Raw genomic sequence first — 20,878 nt, forward strand, 5'->3', positions numbered from 1 at the left:
TCCCCTCCTCTTCCCTCTATCCTTTTTCTCTCCCTCCTTTCCTTCCCCTCTTTCTCTCTCTCTCTTCAGCACAGCCTCATATAGTCCATGCTGGCCTTGAGCTGGCCAGGTGTAACTCCCCCTGAGCTCCGAATCCCCCTGCCTCTGTCTCCAGTTGTTAAGATGACAGTCCCGTTCCAATTGGCCCTTTTATGTGGTGCTGGGGATTGAACTCAGGGCTTCGTGCATGCCAGGCAATGTGGCTCTCTAGCAACGGAGCCACATTCTCACTGCCTTCAGAAACCATTTTCATATGTCTCTATATAGCAATAAAATTTTCTGTAAATATAGAAAATAAAATATATTTTATATCATTTTATATATCATCTTCCTCCACACGGCTCAGGAGTTGCTGTCGTAAAAAGATCAAAGCCTTGAGGTGGGGAACCAGGGCAGGATGGACATTAAGTATAGTGGCATTGTGATACACAGCTTGGGGTAGGAGTGGCCCAAGGTAGCTCGGGACTGAGGGAGTCAGCACTTAAAGAGCACCCATGGTGTCTGGGCCACGTAACAATTCCTGGTGTGAATTTTCTTACTTAGACTTGGAAGAACTCCAGACTCTGGATGCTCTTGGTGCCCCCATTTTTTTTTAGTTGCAAGAGGTAAAGCTTGCCGGTTGTGGTGGCACACGATGGTAGGATTTGTTGAAGGAAGCAGAGGCAGGAGGATCATGAGTTCAAGGCCAGCCTGGGCTGCACATTTTTTCCGGGTGTGGTGGTGCACACCTTTAATCCCAGCCCCCAGGAGGCAGAGGCAGGTGGATCTCTGTGAGTTCAAGGCCAGGCTGGTCTACAGAGTGAGTCCAGGACAGCCAAGGCTACACAGAAAAACTTTGTCTCGGGGGGGGGGGGGGGGGACAACAACAACACAAAACCAAAAAAACCAAAAACCAAACAACAACAACAACAAACACAGTGCGGGACAAGGACAGTGAAACAGAATCTAGTTCCAGATGAGTGTTCCAGGTGGCTCCAGTGAGAGCATGTAGTTCCTGCATAGGCACTCTTTGGGTTTGACTTGAGTGCTCTGTGGATTCATTGGAGCTTTGTTTATGTAGTGAGCACAAGGCTTCCCGTGGAGTTAAAGGGGAGCATCATTCAAATTTTTATAACATTCAGAAACTTCCATATTAAAGAAAAATTGTATTTGACTAGCGTATTAGTATTCTCCAGAGAAACAGAGCGAATAGGATTTCTATGTATCTCTACGTAAAGTATATATAGACATAGGTATTTCTTGTATCTAATAAAGGTGTTGTGGGCTGGGAAGATGGTTCAGAGGCACAATGCTTGGCTCACAAGTATGAATCATGACCTGAGTATGATTGCCCAGAAAAGGGAAAGCTGGGCATCAGTAATTCCAGACTAGGCAGATGGAGACACTAGCATCTCTGTGGTTTGCTGGGCAGCCAGTCTAGCTGACTCAAGGGCCTCCAGGTTCAGTGAGAGACCCTGTCTCAGAAAATAAGGCAGGGAGTGATAAATACCTTATATTGACCTCAGGTCTACATATACATATGCATGTATTCAGGAATGCACACTCACATGCACACATCTCTCCATACACTATGTATCATAGTAATTGAGAGGTTTATTGTAGGGTGTTGGCTCTCACACATAGGCAACTGAGAATCCTACCATCTGTCCTCTAGAAAGGCTGGTGTGGCATCTAAGGCCTGAGAAGCAGAGTGCTGATGGTGTCGATTACAGTCTGAATCTCAAGGCTGAGTCAGGAGTGCAGTGGGTGGGAAGGCATGGCTGTTCCAGCTCAATAGTCACAGAAAGGGGTGACACCACCACGCTGGTGAGAGTGTCACCGACCTGCTTTACTCTATTGAATGTTAATCTCTCTGAAAAGGCCCACACAGGCACACTCAGAAATGATGGGCGCTGTGACCCAGTCAAGTTCTCCGTAGGTAGCAATCAGTGCTGGGCTGAAGAAGTCTGATAGGACATCTCTGTGCTGGAAAAAGTCTGGGCCTTTGGAGTGAGAGAGATGTGAGTTCAAATCCCAACCCCGTTGTTTACTGGTCATGTGCCTGTGAGCCAGTCATTCAGGCATTCAGTGCTCAGTGTCTCAGTTTCCTGGTCCTGTATCCGCACATTGATGGAGTGCTATGCTAGTTCAGGGATGCACGTGCATGCTGTATTCTTCTCTCCTTCTCTCTGATACTCCCTCTTTCTCCTTACTGCTCTCATCCTTTGAGGGTAATTTAGACTGAGATATGGCAAATTTTTGCTTGAAGAGTCAGATGTGAACATTTCTGTAGCAGCTCTCTCTCTCTCTCTCTCTCTCTCTCTCTCTCTCTCTCTCTCTCCTCTCTCTCCCTCTCTCTCTCTTTCTCCCTCTCTCTCTCTCTCTCTCTCTCTCTCTCTCTCTCTCACACACACACACACACACACACACACACACACATAAGATGTAGATGCTGTGTACATGAATGGGTTTGAGCCTGGTACAATAAAACTTTATTGGCAACACATGCCAGCAGCCTAGATTTGACCCAAGGGCTTCTCTGTATTGAGACTTGGTCTAGAAGACTGCGCTTGGATTTGGACAAGAACATCCTCTCTGTGCTTGAAGCAGCTCAAATGTGACTTCTGAACAATGCCTCCCTACTAGCCCTCCACTTACCTTTAGCAAACAGTAGCAGCTGTATTCCTAAGGCAGTGCAGAGAGGCACTGAGGATTTAGATGAGATTATAATCAATTGTAGTAGCTTGGGAGATTAACCTTGTCAGATAGACTTTTGCTCCAATGTGTGTGTGTGTGTGTGTGTGTGTGTGTGTGTGTGTGTGTGTGTGTGTGTATGAGGGGATTCTGTAGGTTTATTTTTGCCAGCACCAACATACATATGAAAGTCAATCTCAGTACTTTAGGCAGGAACCCAGAGACCAAGAAGCCAACAGTAGCCAGGCATAGAAAAACTAGATAAACTGGGCATGATGGTGGTGGCAGCAGTGGTGGTGACGGCGGCGGTGGCTGCCTTTAATTCCAGCACTCAGGAGACAGAGGCAGGCAGATCTCTGAGTTTGAGGCCAGCCTGCTCTACAAAGCAAGACCTGGACAATGAAGGCTACACAGAGAAATCCTGTCTCGAAGAAGAAGAAGAAGAAGAAGAAGAAGAAGAAGAAGAAGAAGAAGAAGAAGAAGAAGAAGAAGAAGAAGAAGAAGAAGAAGACAGTAGTCTTCTCAGATTTTCACTGGCATTGTGTGGTAGGATGCACGTGCTCCTCAAGCCATGAGGAAGACTAAGTACCCATGTGCTGGAGCAGCTGCAGCCTTCTTGCCCTGGAAGGAAGCCAGTGTGAATGAAACTACAGTGGAAGGAAAGAGAGAGGTGAGGGCGGAGGCACACCTAGTGATGATGTTGAGACGTCTGTATCCAGATATGTACAAGGCCAGAGCACCTCTGGGGGTCTCCAGGGTCACATGCTCATTAATTATAGGCTCCTCTGTTTGAGAACTGAGGGGCTCTGATGAAGCCAGGCAGGCACCATGAGAGTTGACTTGGATCTTGAAGCAAGGGCTTAAGGAAGAGGATGTAGATTCTTCACGAGGAACCTTATGGACTGTTAGGTTAGGACTCATCCACAGGATATGATGCCACCTAGTGAGAGCCTTTACTGGTGCTGTTGTGGCTGAGGCTGGCCTCAGCCCCTGACTTCACATGAAGAAGGTGTAGTACAATTTGCTCTTTTACTGGCTTCAAGTAGCCACCGAGCGCAGTTCCCGCAGACACTGCTGTGACTAAATTGAGGCCACCATAGCTCAGAGGATGGACCCCTGAGCCCCAAGTGTAGCAGCGTTTGGACATAGCATCTTTGGGAGTTAATTAGGGTCAAGTGAGGCGGTGAGGGTGGAGCTCTCAAGAGAGCCTTACATAGACAGACAGTGCTTTCTCCTTCTCTCTCCCTTTTCTTTTCTTCTTGTCCTTCCTTGTCTCTGCTTCTCAATCTTTTTCCTTCTCCCCCTCATCTTCTGACAAAACATATGCAGAGATCATATGAGCAGAAACAGTGGCTATCTATGTGCCAGGGAGAAAGTTCTCATCAGAACCAGAATCATGATGTTGGACTCCCGGCCTTCAGATCTATGAGAAAATAATACCTGTTGCTTAAACCACCAGTGTGTGAACATTTGTCTCTCTATGGTACCCTAAGCTCAAGAATATGCGAGTGAATGGGATGGCTGATCTCATTTTACCTGGAAAATGAGTCCTGGGGTGTTGAGAACGTGGATCCATGTTACTGCCCCCAGCTCCATGATCTAAATCCAGCTTCTGCCCTGGTGCATTCCTTGACCATGTGATGCCTTTGAGGAGTTTGGGATCTTAAAGATGTCCACCATGGATTCTCAAGCACTGCAAAGTATGCTGGTAGTTTTCATCACCTGGGATGAGGGAGCCTCAATTGAGGAACTGCCTCCACCAGATTGGCCTGTAGGCATGTCTATGGGACATTTTCTTGATTAATGATGCAGGAGGCTTTTTTCTTAGTTTGGTTCCTGTTGCTTTGATAAAGACCCTGACCAGAAGCAACCTGAGAAGGAAAAGGTTTATTTGGCTTATAGGTTATGGCTTGTCACCAGAGGAAGCCAAGGTGGAAACCTAGAGGCAGAATGCACAGCAGAGACCAAGAGAAAACACTGTTTTACTGGTTTAATCTCCCTACTTTCTTATATAACCCAGGACCCCTTGCCCAGGCATGGTACCGCCCACAGTGGACTATGCCTTTCCACATCAATCATCAATTAAGACAACGCCCCACAGGCTTGCCTACATGCCAATCCGATGGAGGCAGTCTCTCAGATGAGCTTCTCTCTTCCAAGATGACTCTAGCTTATGTCATGTTAGAAAAGAAAAAGCACTGATCAGTACAGCTTCCCTCAGTGACGGACTTGTGTAAGCCAGATAACTCTTTCTTCTCCTACATTGTCTTGAGTCATGGTGTCTATCACAGAAACCTAACTGGAACACCAAGAAAACTTGTCACAACACATAACAGGATGCTTAGTAGCCTTGGCTTGTCCTCCAGGAGAGCCTCCTAGCCCTTGGAACAACCCCACCCACCCGCATCCCTCTCACTGCGCCCCCAGGTGGCATTGACTCTAGTTGCAGCCACTGTCCAAAAAAAAAAAAAAATGTATACCCATTTTGTTTGGTTGTAAGGCTAAAGGGCCATGTGTTGAAGCTCAGGGCTCAGAGCTGTCCACGGAACTTTGTATTCCTGGAGGTCCGGCCAGGAAATGTCCTTGTGCTATGTGGTGTCCAGGCCATGACAAATGTAGCAAGTAGCAAGTATGAACTCCAGGCCCCGGGAAGGCAGAATGGCTTGGGTCCAGAGGGCTTGTAGTCAGTATTGCACCTTGAGAAATGGTTTAATTGAATTCTTGCCTCCAGAAAGAACACATTAAATTTATGGAGAGTGTCAGCATGTCCCCCCCTGACCCTCGCCCATCCATCTTAGTCCCTATTCTCAGAAGTCCCTGCTTTAATTACTCTTGCTGCAATTTATGCCAACTGCTATTTGCTTCCCACCAGCACACATTACCTGAAGACAACAGATCCCACAATGGCTTGGAGGCTGTCCTAGGAGTGGGGAGATCATGTGGAAATCCCAGTATTACCCAGCTAGTGGGATCATTAACACGCATGCACGCACGCACGCATGCACGATGTGGTGATATTTTATTGGTGGACTAAGGGGACAATGGTGGTCTGAAAAGATTATAAAGAACATAAGGTTCCCAAGTGACCTGTTGTGAAGTCATGGCATAAAGTGTTCCATGTTGGTGCTAAAACTGGTGTCTAAAACTCTACCATACCAGCGATCACATAGAGAAGTAGGACATCACAGGGCTGGGGAGATGGCTCAACTGGAAAGTGCTGGCCATACAATACAGGAACCTGAGGCCAAGCCCCAGAGGCAATATGAAAAAGCTGGCATAGTGGCACATCCTTGTAGTTGCAGCACTGGGGATCCTGAGACAGGAACATCCCTGGGGCTCGCTGATGAGTCAGCAAGCTTCTAGCCAATGAGAGGGACTCTTCCTAAAAAAAAAAAAAAAAAAAAGTGGATGTCACCTAAGGCGGGGTGGGGGTGGGGGTAGGGGTGGGAGGGAGACAGAGTGAGAGAGAGTACACTCATGTGCATCCACACAAATACACACCTGCATTCATACAAATGAGCAGCCATGCAGTTTAGAACATTGCATCACAATCAACCATGGCTCCGAGCAGCATTACTGTACCTTCTCTCTGTTGTACTTTCCTCATTTTGGTATGTACTTCTGCTCATCTAAACCGTTTTCGGTAAGCCTTCGACCACATTACACAGACGCGTTACACCTTGTGTTGACTCTCTATTGCCTCAGTCTCCCTGTGCCCGCTTTAACCTCCTGTTATTTGAGTCATCCTGATGCAGACAGCGATAGGCCATGCTATGCGGATGCCACAGAGCCAAGGCAGGGCAGGCTGTAGCAGCCAGAACTGTGGGAAGATGCCACGGGATGTGTCTTGGTGAATTCACCCCCTACTCTCTTCTCAGTGTGTCACTGTCATCCACACACGACTGTAGGCGGAGTTAGTTCACCCTTGCAATGGGCCCTGGAGTGTAGGTAGCTGCACTGTGCCATCTGACAGTGAGCAATCTGAGGTTCCGAGGGATTCATTTACTCAGGTTCACATGGAGTATAAGTGCAACCTTGGAAAAAAGACAGGACTCCACAGGGAGTTTTGCTCCTTAGCTGCCCTGCTCCCTGCTCCCAGGGCTTGGAGCGGAGCAGGAGACGCAGGAGGCAGTGGTGGGTGGCTTCTTCCCTCCAAGAGCAGCCCCACAGAATGTCATCTGCTCTCAATTACCACTCTGCCTGCCTCGGTGGCAGCCCTCCAGCCAACACACGTGCTTAGGCTGTTGGCCAGGAACTAAATTTATTTGCAAGCCCAGAGTTCAAACAGGTACATAAATTATTGGTGCACAGCCTCATTCCTCAGTGTGGCCTGACACAGCTGAGTACCCGGCATGGTTTTACAAGCTGTGCACTCAGAGACTCTTGAGCTGGCTGGTCCTGATGGGCACTTTTAACTGTCACTCCATCCTTTGCGTCAGGCAGGGCGACTAGAGGGTTTTTCTTCATCTATTGGAGAGTTTTGAACTCTGCCCCACTTCACCCCTGTACCCCACTGTTACATATGCTCCGACCTTATGATTTACCCACTTTATACTCATATGCTTTCCACTGTGAGGTGCAGGGCAATGAAAGACCCTGCCTCAAAAAACAAGATGGATGGTGCCTGCAGAAGAATGCCCAAGGTCTGGCTTCCATGTATGTGCATGCATGTATGTGCACACACACACACATATACATGCACACACACATATATACAGGCACACAGATAAACACACACATGTACACACATCCATATACACCCATGTACATACAAATAAAGGGAGGGAAATTGAAAGCAGACAAGTGGGGCTTGAGGTGCAGAGGGGGCTTTTCTGCAGCCCTAAGAGGTCAGTCCTCTGTGGGTAGTGAAGTTTGTGGCACTTGATATGATTCTGCCAGGACTGGCTAACTCACCGTCATGTGGCCACATTACATCCCTTTCACAGTCATGGGCTTGATTCCTGCTTTCCTGTCTCCTGGAGTCATGAAATGTTGCCATCCTTCCCAGATGATTTTTTTAGGGAGGGCCCTTGGGGACTTTTTATGAAGTAGACACGCTGAGACCCCACCATGCCTTATGGAGAACTGGAGAGTTCATTGGACCAACAGTGTCTTGAGCATGGGAGCCACTGAGTCTTCTAGGGGGCATGACATCTGCTGAGCTGGATGGAAAGGAGTAGGGCTTGAGTGTTTCAGGAGAGTGAGAAGGGGGAAGAAATAGGCTTGGTTCCCGGCTCAGATCCGCAGCGATCCTCCCTGTGGCAAGTGTTTTCTGTTTTGTCCTTTCCAGTCATCATCGTAATAATTCTTTAAGAAAAGAGGATGCCCCGCCTACCCACCCACGTTACATATGAAAACCCAGTTCCAGAGAGGGTGCGCAAACTGCCTAGGGTCAGCCAGCTAGTGTGCAGGGCAGTGTCTTTGTGGACAGCTTTTTTTTTTTTCCTGTGGCACTCAATTCCTGATACAAGTTAACAAAACAGCATGGCCCCAATATGGCCTCCCTGCCCCCATAAAACACTTATTCCCCAAATGTCTACCTGGTGTTTCTTGTTATCCAAAACCAAGTCAGTCCAAGTTCAAATTTTGACCAACTTCACCAGTTTTGAAAGCTGGCAGGCGTAGTTGGTGGTGTTTTTGTTTTTGTTTTTTGGCAGTGTTTTGGGCCTGCTCTCTGGACATTTTGGGGGAGTGTCACACATCTAACTGAATAAATTACCACATCATTCACATGGGGCCTGCCTTATGCAATTAGTCTTTTTTGATTTTCCAGTATGAAAAGGGTTTGGGCTATTAAACTACGTCTAACAAGGAAGATTATCTATTTTTTTTAAAAAGTCACTTCTTCCTTGGCCAATCCATCTGGGGGAGTAATCAGCGTAAATAAATATATGGAAGTAGGATCACTCAAGTGAGAGGCAGCAGTTCCCAGTTCTCATGCACTGGAGCGGTCTGTCTCCTTTCAAAGTATGACATTTGGCCGCAAGTCTTGGGCAGATGAGGACTGGGCTTGTTTCCTGACACTCGCCATCCACCATGGCCTCCTGGAGCTCTTATCTAGCTTCCGGTCCCCGGTGTCTTTTTATTATCCGCAGCAGTGCTCCGCTCACTGGCCTAGCTTGCACCGAATGGCCGCATTTGGGTGTGGACTCCAGAGAGAACCGGATTTGATGCTTTCTCCCTCCACTGTGGGGTGGCTCTTGGCGGCTCCCCATCATGTAGAGAATCCATCAGCTGCCAGGAGAAGGCAATGGAGCATGCGAGACCCAGGAACTAACTCTATTTCCTAGCAACCAAGGCGAGCCCATTTCTCCTCTGTCAGCGGGAACCCGCAGATTTATGTGAGCTACAAAGCCCGTTATCACTGTAATAAACTATATATTTGCAGGCGGTATTTACAGCCAGCTAATCGTGTCTTTCCATCCTGGCAGCCCCCAAGCTGGCTGGATTCCCATTTGGAGCCCCCCAAAATACGATTAGGTGGTTACTGAGTTCTAATTTAGTTAACAGCAGTGCTTGACAAAGCTACTAACCGCCTAATTATGAAGGAAGATTACTGATACCATTAATTGAATGGTTGTAAAACTCCGGTGAAGTCAGATGGTCGTGAAGTCCATTTTCAATTTACTAGGCTATTAAAAGTATTTCCGGCCATAAAATAAACAGACACAAAGCATACTAAACAGGCTAATATGGAAACATAAAAAGAGAAGGGAGAAGCCTGTCGCAGTAATTAGCTCTCATGATTAGCTGCTCCGCAGACCCAGTGGCAGAAATTAAAGATGAATTACGACAGTACTCCAGGGAAGAAGGATTGTAGGGATGGTGCTCCTTACAGGTGGGCTAGGTGCTCCTCCTCCCAACTGACAGGGTCACCCCCACCCCCACCTCCGCTTGGGCTATGCCTTGGACTTCCTTAGGACCATGGTTTCTATTGTTAGTGACCAAAAGATGCTTGACCTGCTTCCTCACCTGGAGCCTCAGTTCCCCCATGGAAATGGAATGGCTTAGCAACTTATTTGCTCTAAAGACTCCATAATGAGATGTCCTATGTCACATCATTTGGCCCCAGGTTCTTCTAGATTCTACTGCACAGTCCGTGTTCGGACATTTGTAATCACTGTCAGATGCTTTCTACAAGTTCTTGTTCTCCACATTCTAGAAGGTTCTCTGTATCGCTTGCTCTGTACCAGTCCCTGTACCCACTCACTTGCCATCTTCTCTGTCACTGCTTCTAGTTAAGTTGTTAGGGGCCTCGTGGATGTTTGTTTGAGAAGTTGCTTAAAGGTGTGGGAAGCATCCCATGTCACAGGTCACCTAGGAGAGAATTTGGGGAATGGTAAGAGAATCTGCCAGTATGAAAAAATAACAACAATATTTAGAGTAAAATGAGTTATTGAAATAGCTTTCATGTAAAGCTACCCAAAAGCTGTACTGAGAGAGTGGGCATATCTCTGCATGCTCAGGTCTTTTTTAAAAAAATAATTTATTCAGATTGCATCGTGATTGTTATCCCCTCATTTGTATCTTCCTGTTCCCACCTTCCCTCCCTCCCTCTTTTGCCCTATTCCCCTCCCCTAGACCCTTGACCGATAGCCTGCTTCCCCTTCCCCTGAGTGCTACTGGGCACCCCAAGAGAAGTGATCAAATCAGGGACACCAGAGTTCATGTCAGAGGCAGTCCCTGCTCTCTTCACAACCTTGGAGAATGAGCTGTCCATTGCTTAGATCTGAACCGGGGGGTGGGGTGGGGGGGTCTAGGTTTATTGCATTCATTGTCCTTGGTTGCTATGACCATTTGTGCAGGTCCCCCTGGGACCAGATCCGCCAGCCTCGATGGTCTCCTTGTGGGGCTCCTGAACCCTCTGGGTCCTTCCATCACCTCATTCTTCTATAGAACATTCATGTTCTGTTCAGGAAGTTGCCTGCACAGGTCTTATGAAGGCTTTTTGTCTAGGTTGAGGGAACTGCAAAGGCGAGGTGAGGAACTCCAGGAAAGGAGACGAATTGTATTCATTCTCATTTTTACAGGACAGTGAAATCCAAAGAAAAGACCAAGGCACAATGAACTTGACTTTTTAGACAAAAAGTGGTAAGGCTGTGAAGGAACGCCAGGTGAGGTTTTGTTTGTTTGTTTGAGACAGGGTTTCTCTGCGTGGCCTTGGCTGTCCTGGACTCACTTTGTAGACCAGGCTGGCGTTGAACTCACTGAGATCTGCCTGCCTCTGCCTCCCTGAGTGCTGGGATTACAGGGGTGGGCACCTGGCCAGGGGAGTTGTTATCTAGAGCAGGGCGGTGGGCTGGAGAGCTGCTGCCTGGAGCTGTGTGGGGTGAGAAGATGGAGGCGCTGTGGGAGGCCACAGCTGCTCAGAGGCCGATTGCTCATACTCATCATCTAGTGAGCCGGGTCATTTCCCAGGACCTCCATCCAGGAAGAGTTTTCATGGCTTGCTACATGTTGGGCAGACAGGCCACTGGGCCCATTCTGTACCTAAGTGCCTCAGGTGATGTCAGCATGAAGAAATCTAAGGCCAATGTGCAATGTTTTGTCTCATCTCCTTCATAGCCATGAGGAAGCTGAAGGGACCCAGTGCTATCACCCAGTCCACAGCAGCAGAAGAGAGTGTGCCTCACCCAGCATCCCACAAATGCTTGAGGCAAAGCCAGAAACAGCAACCCCATCTCTTCCTCACGTTCTGACAGGCTGAGCAACGAATGCCTCTAAGTGGGGAGAACCAGGCTCCTACTTCCTGGCCTGAGGAGATGGCTGAGTCAGCAAAGTGTGAATCCCCAGGTTCCACATAAGAAAACTGGGCCTGGTGGTGCATGCTTATAGTTCAAGCACTGGAGAACTGGTGACAGGCAGAGCCCTGGGGTTTGCCGGCCACCCAGCCCAGCCTACATGAGCTACAGGCCAGTGAAAAATGCTGTTTCAGAAAAAAAGGTAGACAGCACACGCACGCACACACACACACACACACACACACACACACACACACACACACACACACACACGACCTTCCCTGTGAAATGCTTGGAGCTTTTTAGGGTCATCTTGATAATAAGCTCTGATCTATGGTTTTATCAAGTGAAGGAATACTTGCTTATGCACGCTCAGAAGGTGGCAGAGACACAGCTCTGACCTCAAAGGGAATAAGAGAGACTTTATCCTGGAGCCAGACATGACTGACCATGACTCAAGAACGCACCTTCAGGATAGCCCAATACTATGTTCTGCTCTGGTAACAGTTTCATGAAGATTTTACAGTAACATTCCAAAGAACAGTTGTAAGTCAAGTCTTCTGAAAATGCATTGGTAGCAACATCAGGTAGGTGGGTTACAGCAGAACAGGGAAGTTTGGCTGTAGGCCTCAGATGCCATCTGATGACAGTCTTGGTCTTTGGGTTAATGGAAGTCTTTTTGTACATTCCAGTAAAAGAGCTAAAAATAACCCCAAATAATTCAGCTCCAGAATTGCAACATTCCAGCTCTCCACAACCACAAACTTTGGCCTTTTGGAGGTTTCTGTTTGTTTGTTTGTTTTTTGAAATAGAGTCTCACTGTGTAGCGCTGATAGGCCTAGAACTTACCATGTAGACCAGGTTGGCCTTGAACTCACAGGGATCCACCTGCTTCTGTCTCTGAAGTGCTGTCATTAAAACCATGTGCAACAATGTATATCTGGCCCAAGATGCTCGGCCCACCCCTCTCTCTCCGTGTCTGTGTGGATATAAATACATGAATTCAGGTGCTGTGGAGGCTGTCTCACCTGGGTACTGAGAATCAAACTTGGGTCCTAAGGCTCAACAGGGCCCTAGGAGGCAAGTTCTGTGGCCTTCCTGCCCACTATACAGGTGAGCATTGGTTGATTATTTTAACTATCAGAATCTTGTCCTTCCCTACCACCTACTTTACCTTCCCTTTGCTGCGTTAATGTCAGCTATAAGTCTTTCCACAGTACCAGCTTCCACAAGGAAGGACTTTGGAACTCAACAGCCCCAAAGTTCTTCTATAGGTCCAGCAGGATAGAATTTTCTACTTAGCATTTGCCAGCGGGGGTGGGGTGGGGGGCTAGAGGCTCAGCCATGGGACGGAGTCCAAATTTGAATACAGGATATTACCTTTTTTGTGTGGTGTAGTTGTATGTGTGTGCATAGATGCATACCACTATACATGTGGAGGCATGCATGTCAAGGCCAGGCGTTGATATCAAGTGTTTTCTTACATGGTTTTCCTCTTTATTTTTTGAGAGAGGGTCTCTCACTGAACCTGGAGCTTACCAATTCTGCTGGACTCGCCAACGCTTTCTAGGGAATCTGCCTGTCTGCTTCCTCAGTGCTGATGTTACAGATGCAGACGCCATGCTGGCTTTTTTGTGGGTACCAGGGAGCAGAACTCATGTTCCGATGCTTGAGTGGCTGATGTTTTACTCGCTGAGCTACCTCCCAAGCCCCATGAATCCAGGACATATTGGTTTCAAGTACTTTCCACTATGTGGGCTTCTACAAGACCTGAACATTCATTATACTCAGGACACTACTCCCTCTGCCCCCAGCTTGTAGTCAGAGAAGGCAGTGAGAGACCAAGAAAGGAAACTCAGACCTTTAAGGAGCTCAAGCACAGGACTAGGGAAATGATGCTGAGGAAGGCTGGGAACTCTGGAGTGGGTCCAGTGTTCAGTGCCACTGTCTGTTGACTGGCTGTCCCTGACCACCACATCCAGTGTCTGACCATCTCAAACCAGTGGCATAAACTCCTTTGCCTCAGACCAGTGAGATTTTTGAATGTTTTGCCCTATCTCTCCCCTATACCATTTCCCACTGCTACCCCTCACAGCAGAGCTGTGTAGATTAGAAGAGTTAGGAAAGACCCAGAAATTAAGGTTTTTATCTCCATTCTTCCGCAAGGCATTGGAAGACAGATTGTGTCTGCTGAGTTCTGGGAAGTGGATTTTTCATCCAACAGTAATCTGCCTGAGCCAGGGGTCTCTAGGGCTCTCCATGCCCTGTGTTCCTCTGACCACTAACTACAGAATTCATTTGAAACCGAAGCCCTGCTCTGGGAACCTTTGGGTCTTGGAAGAGTTTTGACTCTCTGAGAAAGAAGAGATCCTGGGGGCAAATTGCTTTGGGGTACAAATCTGGCAGCCCCAGGTACAGCCTGAACCAACCCAGCGCCATGAAGTCCATGTATGTGCAGAGCTTAGAGAAGTAGCTTCAAGGGAGCTCATCCTACTTTAAACCAGTGGACACTGGGCATGCTGGTCCATTCCTGAAATCCCAGGGAGGTGGAGGCAGAAGGATTAGAAGTTCCAGATCATTTTTAGCTACATAGAAAGTTCAAGGCTAGCCTGAGCTACATGAGACTACTCCTCAAAAGAGCACTGCCCCCAATCATTCTCGCTCCACTCCCTCCTACCCCATAGTGGCATCATCACCCACGACCGTGACCAGTGCCTGAGAGGGAGAGTACGGCAGGGATGGCTGGGAGATAGAGACCTCAGGTGAGTGTGATGAGAAGAGACTCTCAGGAGCCAGGCTTCAATGAGACAACTCATTTAATTAGGGGGGAACAAAGGCTATTTATTTAACCCTTTGGGGAGCAGGTAGAGGCTTTTGGGGGTAAGTATACATCATTGGCCAGGGCCAAGGTGCTGGGAATGCCTTATTTGCATGAAGGGGAATTTCAGGTGCTTTCTGGACATGACCTTATAATAAGAGAGGAAGTTTAACCTCTAACCTTATAACCGTGCCGCCAGGCTACGTGACCAACTCAAGGGTGGCAGAGGTGGGGGTCGTAAGGCTACATGCACAAGGAGGGAACAGTCCTACTACTGCTGCTGGTCTCAAGAAGAGATTTTCAGGGTTTGGACATGCCTGGACCTCAGTTGCATAGCTCCTTGCCCCTGCCCCACCCCACCCCAAATATTGCCTTGGGCACATAATTCCAGCTATTCAGGAGGCTGAGACAGGAGGATTGTAGGTTGCTATGTTCAGGGTGTACCTGGACTACAGAGGGAGTCCAAGACCAGTTTGTATAATTTAGTGAGAACCTGTCCCAAAGAAGAAAAATTCAGTGTCAGAGCTAGGGATATAGCTCAGTGTTGAGCAGTTTCCTAACAAGTAATGAGCTCCTTCCTCCACTCCCTTACTCCCCCACCCCCACCCCTCATCAGGGGGATGTGGATAGAATCTTATGAGCCCCAAATCTGAAGTCTGAATGAAATAAATTATATGGCAGTTTGACAGGTTCAGAACACACAGACCTCCGCGCTCCCCCCCCACCCCCCCATCAGCTCTCTCTTGAGCTGAAGGAATTTGAGAGTTATCAGAAGCAGCAGAGATGAGTCTGGCCATTTCCTGAAGTAACTCCTCAGTCCTTCAGGTGAAAGCTTCTTTCTCTAAACCCAAAGTGAAAGGGCATCTCCCAAAAACAGGGACTCCCAGGTCACCGCCCTCCAACACAGGAACTTTCAGGTCACCCCCGCACCCCCCAACACAGGGACTCCCAGGTCACCCACCAAGACAAAGACTCTGCAAAGAATCCAGACCAAGATGCCTTGCTCAGGGTCATGAGCATGTTGTGTCTGAAACATAGATGAAAATGTTTGAGTCTTTTCATAATGTCAGATTTTCTTGAATAATGATGAATCCAGAGGTGTGAGGTTTTAATTTGCAGCAGCTTTCCAGATGCTGCTGCTTTTCCTTGATGGTCCTGGTTGAGGTAAGCACAGGCTCTTTTATTTCAGTCTTGATTACTAATATTAACTCTCAGAACACATGTCACATGACACTCAGTACATCAATCTATCCATCCACCCACCTACTCACCCACCCATTCATCTACATGGGTAACAGTGGGATTACAAAGAGTTAAAGAGGCCTGAGTGGGAGAAAGGAGTCTATCAAAGTAAGATAATCAACCAGCTGGCTGAACCTAGGGAGGCCTCCTGCTCCTGCTCCTGCTCCTGCTGCATGCTGCCACCAGGTCACAGGTTGGAACAGGCTGAGGGAAGGGCAGGACCAGGCTCAGACAGATGGGCAGACAGATGGATGGCAGGTCCAGATAGGTGAACAGGTAGAGGAGCAGATGGTAAGTCAAAACAGTCTGCATCAAGAGAAGGGACCAGGCAGGTGGTGGCAGCGGCGCTTGCCTTTAATCCCAGCACCCAGGAAGCAGAGGAAGATGGATTGCTGTGAGTTCGAGGCCAGCCTTGTCTACAAATCAAGTCCAGGAGAGCCAAGGCTACACAGAGAAACTCTGTCTCAAAAAAACAAAAAACAAAAAACAAAACAAAACAAAAAAAGAATGAAAGAAGTTAAAAAGGAGGGAAGGAAGGAAAGAAGGAACCAGCAGAGCTGAAGCCCCTGGGATAGGCTGGTGTTCTGTGCTTATTAGTCCCTTGAACACACACAGTGAGAGGCTGAAGGAGAAATCAACCATTGCCACCCCAGTGCTAGATGTCTGCCTCTTTATGGGCCCAGGTGAAGGATTTCTAGTTTTCCTTCAGGCTGGTCTGTCTAGTTGGTTCTTGTACATGGTTTTCATGATGATTCATGTGTTCATGTGTCCCTGCACTCCCAGGTCTCCTGATAAGTTTACAAGGGGACACAATTTCGACTCTCAGGAATAACTCATTTATCAGGCTGTGCTGCATGGATGCCGTCAGGCAGATAGTGTTCACGTGCTTACCCAGGTGTAGCATCATCCCCCCGTCCTCGAAATGCAGTCACAAACTGCTTATGAAATGGAGTTTCTGGGGACAGGCTACAGTTACTTAACATGGAGTGACTCAGGGCGAGCACAACCCAATCTAAACATTCATTTCCCCACTCTGTTAGGTTATAACCTCCATTATTTATGCATTTCTTTTACTTTGTCTTGAGGCAGCGTGTGGGTGTATTTTTTTTTTTTTTTGAAATCTGGGTTCTTATATGTGCCACACTTCTCCACCCAAAACCCTTCCAGCCCCAACCCCAACACTAGGTAGGTGAGAAAGAAGGCTAAAGGGGAAAGGGAATGTAGACCTCTTTAGACCACTTCCTGCTGATGAGGAGTATTGAATTTCTTGGGGCAAGACCAATCTTCACCGTCAGGATAGCTCCAATTCATCCTGCTCCTCCCCCTCCTCTCCTTTCTCCTCTTCCCCCTCCTCCCCTCCATCCCTCCACCCCTCCTCCTTTCCCTGCCCCTCTTTCCTGCCTTTTCCTCTTGCCCCTCCTGCCCTCCTCCCCCCTCCTCTATCTCCTCCTCCTCCTGGTAAAACTGCAACCACAGGAACTAGGAGCAGCAGCCTTCTCTTCAGAGCGCCCCACTCCTCTTGGGTCTCTGGCATTTATCTTCTCTGAAAAGTTCCCAGAATTCTAAACGTCAACTATCCTTAGCTGGCAAAATCACGCCCTTGCTGGTGCACAAGGCAAATCATAATCACCTGCTGTGAAGCAGCCTCTTATTCCTCACCTGGGATTAAAACTAAAACATAGTCACACAGCATAACTGAGTTTTTTAAGAAACCAAAACTCTCACTACAGAAGGGTCTAACTCTGTCCTCCAGGTTGGCCTTGAACTCTGAAACCTTCTACCTCAATCTCCTGTGTACTGGGGTTATAGGTGTGCATCCACAGCCATCTTGTGCCCTTTCCTCTGGCCTTCCACTTCCCAGCAAACATGGTGTCAAAACACTCTGGTGTAGGCATTTCTGGTTTCCATTTCCTTCCAAAGGCTCTCATAGCTCAGAAAACATACACTTTTCTGTTAACCATCTTTGCCAATTTGCTTATCAGACTGAGGCAAAAACCCTTAAGGTGGAGGAATAGTTTTCCTTCCCTCAAGCCCAGATATTTTGTCCCTTCCTTTGCATGGGGACTCCCTGGGGGCTGAGTCTAGGACAGAAATTAGTGAGCTGGAGGTTTGTTAGGCGAGTGCCTCGGCAGGCATCACCATCCGAGGACAGCAGGGAAGTCAGATTGAGCAGAGAGAAAAGCTGGACTCCCAGGCGTGCACAAGGGAGGTCTCTGCCTGCTCCACAGGGAAATCCTCCAAGCTGTTGACCTAGGTGGCCACTAACAGTTGCATTGGGAAAAGCTTCTTTCTGATAGTCCCCAGGGCAGTCAACAGGCTAGTATTCCCATCCTTCAAATAAGAACATAAAAATAAAATGGAACTCGTCTCTGACTCCAGGAGTGCTCAGCTGTGGGTCTGGCATATTAGCTGTCCCAGTGACACTAAGCAATGCTCATTAGCCCTGTGGGCTCCACATCTTTCCTCTAGAATGGAAAATTTTCTTTCTTCAGAATGATGTTGGTGAGGTGTATCTGGGGATTTAAAAAATGTACTTATAAAGTGTGTGTGTGTGTGTGTCCGTGTCCACACATGTGCAGAGGACAGCCTCTGAGGTTGGCCTTTACCTTTCTCCTTGTTTTTGAGGCCAGTTCTCTCTTGTTTGTTGCTGTGCTGCCTACTCCAGGCCAGCTGATGATGAACTTCCAGGGAATCCCCTGCCTCTGTTCCCATCTTACCATAGCAGCCCCGGGATTATAGACACACTCCACAGCACCTGGCTTTTCCATGAGGTTTAGAGATCCAACTCAGGCAGTCCGTCAGGTTTGCACACTAGCATTTGAACCCACGGAGTCACCTCTGCAGGCTTGATTTGTTCTCTAAGACACACAAAGCAGGCTGAGTGATAGAACAACCGGGAATGTTCTGAACTGACCACAACGCCTTGAAGGAAGTGTCTCCTATCCAGACCTAGGCCAGAGCATTGGGAAATATGAGCGTTGTAAGACCTGTGTGAACTTGATGAGCCATTTGTTAGCAGGGCTGACCTATAGCCCTGGTGGAAAGAGGAGCATGCCTTAGCATCAGGTGAGGGCACCCGGATGTGTGTGCCTAGACATCTGAATCCCCAGATGTTGCTCGTCTCATCAGTCCATCTTGGTATAGAGGATGCTGGCCTCTGTGCCATCCTGTGGCAGGCACCATTCCCATGGGCAACAGCAGTGACTGGCTGCACACACCTGTTGCTCTGTCTGTGCCTTCTCTGCATTACAGGAGCATGCTCAGCCTCTGCCCTGTCAGCTCAGGTGGGTGACAATTGGTGGGTACACACCCGTGTGCCTCGCTGGGTGGAGGTTAGTGCTGAGGCTTGTTCTCTCAGTCACCTGGCTTCCTATTCTTCTGTTTACCTCTTTCCAGGACTTCCTGAGTCATTTCTCAAATTAAGGGCTTGCCCACAAATAATTGTTTTTTTTTTCCCCCAGGTCTACTTCCAAGGAAAGCAAGTTACTTGGTCCTAGTCTGTGTCCATCAGTGATGAGTGATAAGATCCTGGGAGCATCTCTCTGCTAATCTTGCTCATCATCCTTGGCTGGGATCTTCAGATGACAGCTAAGGGCAGATCATAAGAGAGATGCATGAGAATATTTCATGTAATCTAAAGTAGCCCTCTTCACATAGCAGATTGTTGTTGTCATTGTTGGGGTTTCGTTGTTGTTGTTGTTGTTGTTGTTGTTAGAGTTTCACCATGTAGCCTAGACTGACCTGGAACCTACAATCCCCCTGCTTCAGCATCAGAGGTGCTGGGAGTACAGGTCTATTGGTCTTACTGATAGCTCTGGAGATTTCCTTGGCTGGGTCCAGATCCACTATGAACACTAACAGCTCTCAAACTTCTGACTTAACACTCACTGAACTTCCCTGGTTATTTCAGGGAACCTAATTGATTTATTCACTTAACAGATCTTTGGCAAATATTGACTTAACACCTGTTATGTCAAAGCCACCCTGCTACAGTAGAAATAAAGAATAAGATGAGGTCACTGTCTCCAAGGAGATAAAACACATCCACGCGACCGGTGAAGCTCTGTCTCAGGGGAAACGGCAGTGAAGTGTGCCAGTGGATATTGAAAGGGAGCCTGAGAGAGGTCAGAGGGGGGTGAGGAGTGAGCAAAGAAGAGAGTTTCAGTGGACTACGTTCTGTGGAAAGCAGAGGAGACAGAGGGAGACAATGCTCCAAACAGAGGGGAGAACATTATGAAAGGTGTCAGTCCTGGGATGTCAAGATGGCTCAGTAGTTAAGAGCATTAGCAGCTCTGTCTTGCAGAGGATTGTACCCAGTGTGCAGTTAAGTTAGGCTCTCTGCCAGCCTGCTTTTCAGCTGTTCAGCAGCAGCACCTTACGTCATCATTCACCAGGTACTTTGCATTTCCACTGCAGCTACGTAGCTACAGGTTGCATATTTTCCTATGTGACATGTGCCCCCTTTAAAATGTTCCCCTCTCTATGTCAGGCTAATATTTATTTATAAGTGAATATATACCATGAGTGTCTTTTGGGGTCTGGGTTGCCTCACCCAGGATAATCTTTTCTAGTTCAACCCATTTTCCTGCACATTTCAAGATTTCCTTGTTTTTAGTAGCTGAGTAGTATAACATTGTGTAAATGTACCACAGTTTCTTTTACCGTTCTTTGGTTGAGGGACTCCACCCAACTGGGGATCAGGACAGATGCTGAAATTTGCTGCTGGACTCTGGGTAGAGTGCTGAGAGTGGGAGGGAGGCATGGGGGGATGGAAGGACCCAGAGGGTTCAGGAGCCTTACAAGGAGACCATCAAGGCTGGCAGATCAGGACCCATGGGACCTGCACAAACTGTTGCACCAACCTAGGACAATGCATGCAGTAAACCTAGATCTCCTATTCAGATCTAACCAATGGACAGCTCATTCTCCACAGTTGTGGGGAGAGTGGGGACCGCCTCTGACATGAACTCTGGTGCCCCCTACCCCCAGCCATTTGATCATTCCACTTGGTGGGGAGGCCTAGTGGCACACAGAGGAAGGGGAAGCAGGCTATCTGGATGAGATCTGATATGCTGTAGCCATATGACGGGGGAGGAGATCCCCTTCTGTCAGAGATCTAGAGCAGGGGAGTAGGACAAAAGAGGAAGGGAGGGTGGGAACAGGGAGATACCAGCCAGGAGGATAACATTCAACAATCTGAATAAGTTGTTCTTCCTCTCTTCCTCCCTCTGCCCTCTCCTCTGTCTCTGTGTGTGTGTCTGTCTTGTTTGTTCTCTCTCTCTTCTCTTGTTCTTCCTGTCTTGTTCTGTCTGTCTGTCTGTCTCTCATTACCCACTACATGATGACCTTTCATTCTCTACCAATA

The sequence above is a fragment of the Acomys minous genome (genome assembly GCF_964271855.1).
Source record: "Acomys minous genome assembly, chromosome: 17".
In the NCBI taxonomy this organism is placed as follows: Eukaryota; Metazoa; Chordata; class Mammalia; order Rodentia; family Muridae; genus Acomys; species Acomys minous.